We start from the raw sequence: 12,884 nt of genomic DNA, 5'->3' as shown, positions 1-12,884 counted from the left end.
CTATGCAGAAATAGAAGTATAATGATGTACACCTGAAATTTATACAATGTTATAAACCAATGTTACTGCAATAAACAAAACATTTAAAAAAAAAAGGCACCATCAACTAGGTGACCCTACATTCCTCACATCTGTTTCCTTGATTTGTTCCTAAATAAAGATGTTTCTTTTTTGTGTGTGTGAGGAAGATCAGCCCTGAGCTAACATCCATGCTAATCCTCCTCTTTTTCTTTGCTGAGGAAGACCAGCTCTGAGCTAACATCTATTGCCAATCCTCCTCCTTTTTTTTTCCCCACAGCCCCACTAGATAGTTGTATGTCATAGTTGCACATACTTCTAGGTGCTATACGTGGGATGCAGCCTCAGCATGGCCAGAGAAGCGGTACGTCAGTGCGCGCCCGAGATCCGAACTCAGGCTGCCAGTAGCGCCACGCGCACACTTAACTGCTAAGCCACGAGGCGGGCCCAAGATGTTTCTGAAACTAATAATAAATTGTACCAAGTGGTCATTGTATAAAAAACACTATCACAGATATCTTAAAGAGAACAAATAGAAAAGAATATTCAATTCCTCAGATAGGTTTGCAATCAAATGAGGCATTGAGGGGACCAGGGGGCACTGATCAGAGCGGGATCCTAAGAGAAGAGTTTTAAGTCAATTTCAAATGAGGTTGAAACTGGAATGAGATAGTATTTTACCAGTTATCCGATATCATAAGCATTTTTCTGACCTTTGAGAGTTTATTTGCATATAAACTGTATGTGTGTGGTAGGAGAGTGCTGATATTGTTTAATTTCTTTTTATTATTCAGCACTTTGTAATAGATGTGGCTATTCACAATTAATAAAGATCATAACGTGGAGAGACCCAACTTTCAACTGCCTGATATTATCAATTCTTACACAAAGCTAGAGTTTTAAAGATCAAATTTCATTCTAGTTACCTTTCAACTAGTCCATTTATATCAGAAAGATGCTGAGTTTTAGGAAAATACTTCAAAACACAAATTTTATATGTAATTTCAAAAGCAAAAATTTAGTTAAAAACTGGGTGGTAACCCATTTTGATATCATATATTAATCTTTAACATGGGAACAAACTTTTTTTGAGAATATAATTGATATTTGCCTATTTATATATTGTAGAATGTTAAAGGATTTACCATTTTAATAGTATTTCAAATACCAGAGAATAAAAAAGAGAATTGTTTCAGTTTTATGAAATAGTTTTTTAGACATAGCAGATTTTCACAGCATATTACTTGAAAATAAAATAATCAGTGAAGTTTAAGCCATGTGGTTTTATTTTAAACTTGCTCATTCCATAGGAGCATCACTAAAAGCCCTCCAGGAGTAGCTGACACTCTTTCCCTCTATATGAGCACCAGCTGCGTTTGCTTTAAGCATCAGACTCTCGGACAACACCATAGCCCTCAATTCCGTTTAGTTGAGAAAAGGCTTTATGTGTCATGTGTTTTTTCTAGGGGTATGGAGCTCCCAGACTTATTAACTACACAGAGAGAGGAAGAGTCAGAACACATTCAATAAACTCTAGTGTGCTCAGGTGAGATGGTAAGTGCCTGAACTCACATCTGAAGAAGAACTTAGAGGATGCTTTCTGACTCTGCTTCATGCCTGACTAAGCAGTCCTGGACATCCCCGTTATGGCCACAGAATAACACAGGCAGCCTTGATGGACCAGAAGTCCTCCTATGTCCATCATTTGTACAGAACAAACTGGCTTAAGACCTCTCATTTCCTGCTGCAGTGGTAATTTACAGAGATACAGAACTGCCATCTAGTGACTCAGAAGAAAACAGCAAGGTGCTTTACATGGAAAATGAAATTGTAAGTTTTTAAAAAAAGAACAGTGAAGCACTAAAGTTGGTAAAGTTGACACAAAGTTGACAGAATGTGGCACACGAATGTTATAGTAAAACTGGAAAATGTGTAGGTGAAGTAACCAGTTGTTCTCTATGCCTCTAAAATATGACTTGACATTTGACTCATAAATAGTATAATTTAAATATAATAGAATAACTTTGGAAATAAACTTCTCATCTCATCTCATCCAATGTTGTTGGCAGGAGCCGGTATTAAATAGCAAGATGGTGAGTACCCATGTGGAAGCACCATTTTTATCACAGTGGAGAGAATATGAGGCATAAAACCCAACAGACTGATGTTCAGATCTTCCCTTTTACCCTTGATCAATTTTGTAAACATGGTCTTTTTTTAATTTTTTTTTGTGAGGAAGATCAGCCCTGTGCTAACATCTGCCAATCCTCTTCTTTTTTTGCTGAGGGAGACTGACCCTGGGCTAACATCCGTGCCCATCTTCCTCCACTTTATACGGGACACCACCACAGCATGGCTTGCCAAGCGGTGCATTGGCACGTGCCCAGGATCAGAACCGGTGAACCCCGGGCTGGTGCAGTGGAATGAGCGCACTTAACTGCTTCTCCCACCAGGCAGGCCCCTAAAAATGGTTTTCTTTATCAGTTAAATATGAATTATAATAGTTACTTTAAAGGATTACTGTAAGAATTGCATGAGGTAATACAGTAAAGGAACCGGTGTAGAGTGATAGTTAATTCTCCTGCCCTGTCTCTCTTCTATGAAACATACACAAATCATCTAAGAATAGAACTCGTCTATACAATAAACTTATGACAAAGAGTCAATGGCTCCAGAAGTAAGGGCCACCATTGTTGAGGGCTTAACCTCAATTGCTTCCAAATACTGTTAACTCTCAATTAATTTTATGTGTTTTCGGTCTTCCAGACACTTCACTGGCTACAAGGAAAGGAGAAGGTGTGAAATTTAAATTGATCTATTTCACCCTTGAATGGCCTAGCTGTAACATCAGGTGTTTTAAATCACCTAGTTCATCAGGTTTTCTGCTTATTACTATATATTTTACCATGGTTCACAGCCCGAGAAAAATAGAAAATCATTATAATTTTACACACATGAATATATATTTTGACTATTACAGCTGGAATATATAGAGCAATGTTGTACATGTTTTGTCCTTGTTGATAGCACAGAATACTTTTGTCAAGGTTTTCTTTGGCATTATCATATTTAATGAAAAACTCAGTAATATATGCCCTGGAGATAAGGATTTAGAAAAATCTAACATAATATCCTAGTCATGCCTCAAAACAAAAGCTATAAAAATAATAAGAGGATATTTTGAAGGCACTATTTTTCTTAATTATTTCCAACTTTATGTCCCTTTACCTCATTTTAATCATTCTGCATCTTATTCGCTACTGGCTAATTAACTCACTGTAATTAAATAACCCTCAGCTGAGTCCCCCATGCCTCTTCAAGTGCCCCAGCCTGATGTAGGTCTCATCTCTGACAAAAAGAAGCTGGGAAAACCTGTTTTGTGACAGTATTCTTAAGGATATCTTTACTCTTACAATAATAGCTATATTTTTGAAAGGCACCAGTGGATTATAAAATAAAGTACTCGACCAATGTTGTATCCTCCTTTTCCCTCCAGGGGGAGCACAACTTTCATGTGTAATGCAGGGCTGCTACTTTATTGTTTTTTCCTTTCAAGATATTACTTGTAAAACATGTCGACGTAAATAATCTATAATCAATCTATAAATCAAAATTGGGGTGAGTTTATTATGAGCCAACTTTTGAGGACCATGGCCCAGGGCCTTCTTTCCCTAAAGAAGGAAGGGCACCAAAGAAGTGGAGTGTACAGAGTGGTTATATACCATCAAATACCATGTATCACATCAGATTGCAATGTCCCTTTCACAATAGCCACAAGATCGCCCTGCCAGATTGCTCTGCCAGAATAGCTATTGATGGACAGAGTGGGGAGGGTGTGGCTGGTGTCAGGTCTGTTGTCTAGAGCTGGGTGGTCACAGGATCAGTGCAGCAGTCAAATCCCAGCCTAGGGAGAAATGCTTATCCTTAAGGAAATGCCAAGGAGGTGGAAGTTGCATCCTTATCTTAAGGGAATTTATTCTTCTCTTTGGGACATGGCAAAGCAGATACACGATGCAGGTGACAGGCCCTTCTGGAAAAACAAACCCAGGCCGAATTAGTTTTACCCCAAATGGCTTCCTCATATGCTCCAATATATCCTATTGCTTGCCATTTATTTATCATTTTCTCCCTTTTGATCTATAATCTTTTGATAAAAAACATTGATGATCAAAATATTGTCTTTTGGCCCAGAGTGGTTGCTGCCTGCCCTGGGTCCCTCATGTCCCTCGGTGCCAGGCTTTTGTCTCATTTATTTGCCCAGTTGTCCACCTTGGGGGGAATTAATTGGATATAGTGGACAAGCAAAGAGGTATATATATATACTAATAGAGGAAGCATTTCATGGGTTTTGGATTAGTTTTAGGTTGTTGCACAAACATTGCATATGTGCTTTTTATGACTCCTGGTATTTATGCTATTCACAATTATAGAACAAGTACAGTAACAATGATAATAATTTAACTTCTTTGAAAAGATTAGTTTAAAATGAATTCTTAGGCCTAGTCCTTATCAAAAAGGAGGTTTGTCCAAGGTTATAAGATCAATCGACCACCTCAGCTTTCATTACTCCAGCTTACATGACAGTCTTACAGCACTGAGTAAAGAAAACAGCAATTAGTTTAAATATTATGATTATACAAGAATTCCAAGAAGTAATAGAAATAGGAATTACAATCCAGATCGAAAAAGGGAACCAATACCAGAAGGGAGCAAACCAAAAAACTCAAGACTGAATGCAGGATCTCTTATGGCATTCACCTGCTTTTTCATGTGCTTTAGCAGAGATGACACACTGGAAGACTCGGCAGGTATGAAAACACAACATTCAGTTTGAATGATTGTATGTGTACCACCTTGGGATGTAGTTAAAATATCTAAGGCCATTCTATTTTGAAGGACAGTCTTTTTATTAAAGACAACTTAGTATTTAATAAGGCAATTCCTGCTTGACTGTCATTAAGGGCTTCTGTATGTGATGTGACATCATTTAGCCCTAAAAAAGGAACAAATATAGCTAGCTGCTCGGTGGTGATACCAGGGGAACACTGAATGAGCCCATCTGGCCTTAAGCAGAGGAATGTTGGCAGCAGTTGTCACTGTGAATCCTTCCCTGCATTTAAGGGAAGATTGGGTGCAGTGTTTTAGCCATCAGGCCAGTAGTCAAGGCCAGAGATTTGTTCTATATAACCATTAAGTTATATTAGGAGCCTCCCGATAAATGCCTGGACTTTAAAACCAGTCTGTTCCAAATCAATCACTTTCCTTAAGTATGATAGTATTCTGAAAATCTTAACTGTAACAATTTGTTGGGGGAAGAGGGAGAATCTCCCTCTGCCCTTTTTCCTTAAGGTTCTTATGGCTGGTCAAATAATTAACAAGACAGGTTAGCAGGAGAAAATAATACCAAGTTTAATAACATGTATACATGGGAGAAACTCAGAAATGAGCATCTCGCCCCACTGTCTAAGCTGCTTGCTTAAGTATTGCAGCTAAAGGCAAGGAGCGTGTTGGGGGTGGGTAGTGGCCTGGGTCTTCAGAGGGCAGGAAGACAATTCTTTTCAGGGTCAGCTATAGATAATGTGGTCAGGGAGAGACAGAGTTTTTGATAAAAGAGGCTTGGTGCCTTTCCTATTGTAACCTCTATCCTACATTATCGTTACAGCCATCATAACAACTCTTTCTTGAAACAGATCTTTTGTTTTAAATTCTTTAGGCAGTTTGGGAGGGGAAACTCAAATATTCTTCCTGAGTTCTCTGAGTCCTTATTGTCTTCAGCTTGAAAGAATCCGCATACCAGAGTGGTGTCTCCTGGGGCAGCTTGCCCTGAGCACCATCAAATTATAAAATAGGTATACAGTTTAAGCATAACAAAGGTTTAAATGAGTGGATTTAAGGTTGAGAATACTGGCCTGGTCCGAAGTCTTGGGGCAGCTGTCCACAACTGATGTTGTCTTGTTCTCATCATAGTGTGTAGATATTTGTTCTCTTCCTATAAGGAGGAAGATACTAAACTTATTAGGCTTACTCAGTATGTTAAACTACATGGGAAGCATTGTCAGACAAGTGATGATAAACCTGCTTAAGTGGTATTTTGTGTGTAAATGTTATTGATATAGGCATTTTAAAATTGTATAACTACTGAAATTCTGATCTGTCCTGGTTATCAATCATAATTCTGGTTATTATTATTTTAAAGTGTTGTAAGTCACAAAATTAACCAAATTTCTTAGTCAATTACCATTTTGAGGTCTTGTTTACAGACTTATTTCTTTGTTCTAATGCTTTTGCAAAATGTTTCAACTTCAGAAATATTTATGGAAAGGACTGTGACAGTTACACTGGAGTACAGGCTTCTGATAAACTTGCTGATCATAAAACTGAACTGGGTAAGAAATTACAGAAATCTGATGGAGAAACTGATGACTTCATGGAGCCACTAACAAAAAGATTGGGATCAAAAATGGATTACACAGGACTGAATGAACTGATAAGGATGATTATAATTTTTATGATTTTTCATTTGAAGTATTGCTGAATTTTTAATATTTTGTTTTTTCAGATTTAAGGAAAACTTTTTCTCTTTTCTCCTGAGCTAGCCATAACTTACAGAAATTTGGTAAATGATACTTTTGTAAGCAATATTAAAATATTTCTCTTTTTCTCTCTACCTGATCCCTCCAGAATTTAAAAACTCTTAGTAAGTGAGTATTGTTGTTTTCATGGCAATAGTTATTTGCATAAGTTCAATAAGAATCTGTTCTCCTTATAACAGGATACAATTGGAAACACTGGTTATATTACCAAGGTTGTGACTGGAACATCATATTTGCGATATAGCCATAAAGATTTGAGGAATGAAAATTGGACTTTATGGAATAAAGCCATGTAGAAATATTGGCCTGGTACCTTATGTTCAATGTTCCAAGCAGCATTTACTGGATAAGTAAAGAATGTCACTTATCTAGAAGGTACAAGGAACCTTGAAATATTTTGGGGGAACCTCAGAAGAGAGGAATTCACCCAAATCTGTAGGTATTGCAGGCGAAGTCAGATGACAAAATCCTTGGCTTGGCTTTCCTGGCCTGGAGAGGCCTTTAAAGTTCAATCTGAGATTCCTTATAAAAAGTTCCAGCAAAGCAGATTTAAAAGAGATTGTATGATCAATTGCTATTATTGATGTACTTATGTAAATAATTGGGCCAACTTTATTGGAACTAGACTTATTTTACAAACTAGTTAGTCTAAATTTGGCTATCTTTGATAAAAATGAGGGTGATTTTAGAAAGAAAAATTATATTTCAGTAAAAACTACAGTGTATATTTGCGGATATTAGATTCAAGTTTTGTTAATTGTCTTCTGAGGTTTTTGTTTTATATCTATTTACTTGACTGGATCCTGATTTCTTCTAGTCTCCTAAAATATCTGGCTACAGATCTCCAAACTAACGTTTTTCATTTTTTCCATCATTTTCATTTGGAATCACTGAGAATTAAACCTGCTCTTTTTCATGAAGCCTTACAAACTGAAGCCAATGGACTTGATATAAACTTGAGAGATGACCTGACGACATCATCAGAGACATTTTAAACTACTAAACATGCTTTAATGCTGACATCTAAAAATTTTCTTAACTAGCTGTCCTGTAAACTCAGAAACTGCTTTACAACTTGCTCCAACCATTAACCTTGTTTTTCTTTTGTTTACATAGAAATGCTTCTATTAAATACTTGATTGTTTTCTTCCACAATATAGGCGTAACCTTGAGAGCCCACCTGCATCATCACCTTCTAAAATGAACTTAATTGAACTGATCTATTATCAAGACTATGAAATATGTTCAGTGAGATGAAACAATCTACTAACTCAGCTTCTGGACTATGAAACTTCATTAAGTTTCAAAAGGACTGTGAAAATTTTAGTTTCAAAGGTGGGACTGTGGGAGATCAAGATTTGGCCACCCTGAAATACATCTCTTTACCTTGATTGTTTTCTCTGAGGGACATTTGACCTCCCCCACTAATTGCCTAAAGAATTTGACATGGTGGCTCCTTCCAGGAACAGATCTTCTATCAAGATGGCTGTAATGATAATGTAAAATAGATCTTACAATGGGAGGAACACCAAGCCCTTTTATCAAAAATCTCTATCTCTCCCTGACCACATTATCTATAGATGACCTTGAAAAGAATTGTCTTCTTGCGTTCTGAAGTCCCAGACTACTACCCACCTCCAACACCTTCCTCACCTTTAGCTACAATACTTAAGCAAGCAGCTTAGACAGAGGGACAAGTTGCTCATTTCTGAGTTTCTCCCATGTATACATGTTATTAAACTTGGTATTATTTTCTCCTGCTAACCTGTCTTGTTAATTATTTGGCCAGCCATAAGAAACTTAAGGGAAAGGGCAGAGGGGGATTTTCCCTGTCTCCCCACAGTACTATGGGTTTTTTTACTGGGTGCAAGCCACAGCTGTGAGGGGGTGATAAAAATTCCCCCTTTTGACTGCTATATCTGTTTCTCTTCTTCCGTGGCAATGTCTTTTATTGGGTTAGCAGAGTTATAGGAATTAGCAGGTGTGCGAGATCAGGATTTGGCCACCTTGAAATATATCTCTTTACCTCGATTGTTTTCTCTGATGGACATTTGACCTCCCCCACTAACTGCCTAAAGAATTTGACATAGTAACTCCTTCCTGCAACAAATCTTCTATCTGATGGCTGTAATATAATGTAAAATAGATGTTACAATAAGAAAGGCACCAACAAGCCCATCTTATCAGAAGTTCTGTCTCTCTGACCACATTCTCTGGATGGCCCTGTGAGGAGTTATCAGACAAACATTTATATTTATAAGCGAAATCTCCATTTGTAAAGGTATCTCTTTCTCTGTATTGGGAAGAGGGGGGATGACCTCATTTCTAGAAACTTATCAATGTGGAAGGTGAGGCCTTAAATCTGCATAATAGCCTTACTCTTGTTTACAGTGCTTTAGTGGTGATCTCCTGTACTGACACCCCCCACCCCCAACATCCTCCTCTGTCTTTACGTAAAGTCGGTATTTAAGATGAGAATTTCTGCTATTGTGTTGAGAAATGCAGCGTCCCTGGTTTCTCCCATGTATACACGTTATTATACTTGGTATTATTTTCTCCTGCTAACCTGTCTTGTTAATTATTTGGCCAGCCATAAGAACCTTAAGGGAAAGGGCAGAGGAGGATTCTCCTTCTTCCCCCACACAGGGATTCTCGAGGCTGGACAGCATAGCCAGCTTGGTAATATCTTGCTTATCATTTAAGTAAGACCCACCTGTAAACCAAATTAAATAGAATGCAGTTGTGGTCCTTCCTCTTGTAATGTTGGAAGCAAGATAGCAGGGTTAAAATAGTGGGTAATATTTACCTACGCATTGTAACCTAAGAAGTTTTATCATTTACTTGATAATGCTTCCCATGCAATTTAGCATACTTAACAAGCCTAATTAGTTTAGTATCTCCCTCTTTATAGGAAGAGATCAAATTTACTTGAGAATTGCCAGGGATCTTTGAAAATTATCAAACAAAAAAGTTATAAGAAAGACTTTATTTAGGATATAATTTTGGGGAGATTGTCAAAAATACAGAGAGGTTTTAAACACTTGGTCAGACAAGATCAAGGAGTTCCTGTTCTTGTCGCAGTGAAACCATGCTTAATTAACAAACAACATTTAAACAGTCAAAAAGAGCTTAATAGAGAAACCTCAGTCTTTTGAACATAGGGAATTACCTTAACAAAACAGATCTCTGTTCTTTAGATAAACTTAACTCAAATGTAAAGAAAAATCTTTTTACGTAATAACCTCTATCAAGAGAAGATTAAGAGTAGAATAGGGCCGGCCCCGTGGCTTAGCGGTTGGACGGGTGCCTTCTGCTGCTGGCGGCCCTGGGTTCCGATCCCAGGTGTGCACCGACGCACCACACTGCTTCTCTGGCCATGCTGATGCCACTTCCCACATACAGCAACTAGAAGGATGTGCAACTATGATGTACAACTATCTACTGGGGCTTTGGGGAAAAAAAAAGAGTAGAATAAAATTATCCTTTTAAAAGGAAGAAGACCAAATTTGAATTTTGTACTAGCTTACTTTTGATATTAAAAATCATTTACTTAGTTGGATTTAGTTTAATCTTAGCCAACTCAACCATGTATAAAACTCCTCAGGGTTTCTCTTCCACAAACCTTCTATAACTTTTTGTTTACATTCAGAATTTGTGCCATGTGCTCCTTTTTTTTCCTTCTAGTACTTTTCAGGGCAAATTTATCTTTCCTACCCAAACAAAAATATTTCCATTTTTTATATCTTCTTAATGAAAACACACATCTTACTCTCCTTGAATACAAACATATTTTTTTAAGTTTTTAGTAGCTTAATCACATATTAGAAATTTTTAACCCTTAGAAACCTTAATTTTTAAGTAAAAAACTAAGTAAGCAATTATAAAATTTCTTTTACATTAGCATTTCATGGCTTGACAAATTTATATGGACACTTTTTTTAATTTTGGAAACATGTTACTTTATAGTACAATCTTTTAAATAAAACACAAGACATGTTTACCAATAGACCCAAAACACCTTGTAGTTTTTCTGTAATAAGCCAAAAGTAGATAAACCTATATTTAGCAATGTCTAATATCTTATCTTATTTGGAAATGATTTAGATACTCAATGAATTTTTATCATAAAATTTAGCAAAATCCTAAATTTTTAAGTTACCAAAAAGAGTTTAGAAGCTATATACATTATAACATACGATTATTGTTTAAAGTTCACTTAATACTCACCTATTTATTTACCTGTTCTCAATAATTATTTATTTATTATGTTTTAAAGATTTTATTTATTTATTTTTTGCCCCCAAAGCCCCAGTAGATAGTTGTATGTCATAGCTGCACACCCTTCTAGTTGCTATATGTGGGACTCGGCCTCAGGATGGCCGGAGAGGTGGTGCCTCGGTGCGCGCCCTGGATCTGAACCTGGGCCACCAGCAGCGGAGCTCTTGCACTTAACCACCAAGCCATGGGGCCGGCCCCTCAATAATTATTTAGATTGCCTACAAGACTTTATGAGACATTAAATAATATTAGCCATCATTTATTTTTTTTGAGACCAGTTTTGTAGTAGAAATAACATCAGTTTATTTGACGAATAAAAGCTGCATATCTGCATTATATCCAATGCTGAAAACTAACAAGCTTAAATAAGCTTTTATTTACCAAAGATTATTTCATATCACGTTAACTGGAAAAACATTTGGATTTAGAACTAACTTTTGTGAGTGCTTATTTCAAGTTAATTGAATAGACCTCTTGATTTTGACCATAAACTCTGGAGGTAAAATACCGCGCACATATAACATACATGTAGAGACAGACACATAAAGAACAGACAGATGCAACAAAGATTTTATAGCCGCTGTTTTAGAAAATTTAGCAGTTTCCATCTGCAGAAAGCTTCCTTCCAATTTCTTTTTTCTTTCAGTCTTAGGCCCCCTGCTGTCTTAGCACTTGCGCAAGTCTCCTGAGTTCAGAGGCCAGTCAGCCCAGCCGGGAATGATCAAGCAAACTCAATTTCCCACTTTCCTTTTCTTTTATTTTGCTACAAAGTCTGAACAATTTCTAGGGACTGTGTAGTGGGTCAGGAGTGTGCTGCTTGTGAGTGTTACTCCCTAAAGAAAGGTCGTAATCACTCTCTTACATGCCTTGGTTTCTCCCGCTCGCAGTCTAGGTACTGCAGTGGGGGTTTGGAGTGCTGGTGACTAACCCTCCTGTGCACGTTCCCGGAATAACCTGTGATAAATTAACATGAATGATAGTGGAGCTCGCTATAGGAAGGAGGGTTACAAGTCGTAGGGTTCCCCTCTGACACCCCCGATGAGATTCTCAGTTGCTTGAGAATTCCCGAAAGGTCGGGAGGAGAAATGTCCCTTTTCTTTGGAGCTGAACAGATTCAGTCTCTCATTTCTCTATCAAGCAGTTTTTTTCATACTTTATAAACATAATTCTTCCCAATTTTAAGCCATATTAAAAAGTCGCCCTGCTCCATTCACTCCAAAATTTCCCCCTAGGCTCCTCTGGCCTAGGAAATTCTCTCTACATTTCTCTTTCCTAGGATTTCCTCCCTAGGTTCCTCTGACCTGGGGAATGTATCAGTACCCCCATAAGACACCTGGCCTTAAGCCTTGAAAACAGCTCAAATAAACTCTGGACCGTCGACTTAAAATAAAAAGGTCCAGGTTTCAGGAGAACTCACTCGGGTCACCTGAAGAATGCAGTGATCTGGGGAGCACAATGGGCTCCTATTGGTACCAAATGCCAGTTCAGTGTAGATTCCAGGTGGTCTCTGGTGGGTTTCTCTGAAATCTTGCCACGACTACACCAACAAATGTCCACATAAATAATCCATAACCAATGTATAAATGAAAATTGGGGTGAATTTATTATGAGCTAACTTTTGAGGACCATGGCCCTGGGCCTTCCTTTCATAAGGAAGGAAGGGCACCGAAGGAGTGGGGTGTACAGAGCGGTTATATACCGTCAAAGAGCAAGTATCACATAGGATTGTAATGTCCCTTTTACAATAGCCACAAGATCGCCCTGCTAGGTTGCCCTGCCAGAATAGCTATAGATGGAAACAGCGTGGAGCAGGTCTGTCATCTCATTGGTCATGGCTGGTGTCAGGTCTGTTGTCTGGAGCTGGGTGGTCACAGGATGAGTCCAGCAGTAAAATCCAAGCCTAGGGAGAAATGCTTATCCTTAAGGCAATGTCAATGAGGGGGAAGTTGCATCCTTATGTTAAGGGCATTTACTCTTCTCTTTGAGACACGGCAA

At 37.8% G+C, this 12,884-nt stretch overlaps 1 long non-coding RNA gene across 1 annotated transcript in view; it reads left to right on the top strand.

Moving 5' to 3' along the window:
- LOC131401809 (uncharacterized) overlaps positions 1-2,002 on the top strand; it is a 255,082-nt gene extending 253,080 nt beyond the window's left edge. The window contains exon 3 of the long non-coding RNA XR_009217988.1: positions 1,485-2,002. This is a non-coding gene — a long non-coding RNA (uncharacterized LOC131401809). The remainder of the gene's footprint in view (positions 1-1,484) is intronic.
- The last annotated feature ends 10,882 nt before the right edge of the window (positions 2,003-12,884 follow it).

Source organism: Diceros bicornis (assembly GCF_020826845.1).
Source record: "Diceros bicornis minor isolate mBicDic1 chromosome 17 unlocalized genomic scaffold, mDicBic1.mat.cur SUPER_17_unloc_1, whole genome shotgun sequence".
Lineage (NCBI taxonomy): Eukaryota > Metazoa > Chordata > Mammalia > Perissodactyla > Rhinocerotidae > Diceros > Diceros bicornis.
This window is presented reverse-complemented; position numbering and strand designations above follow the sequence as displayed.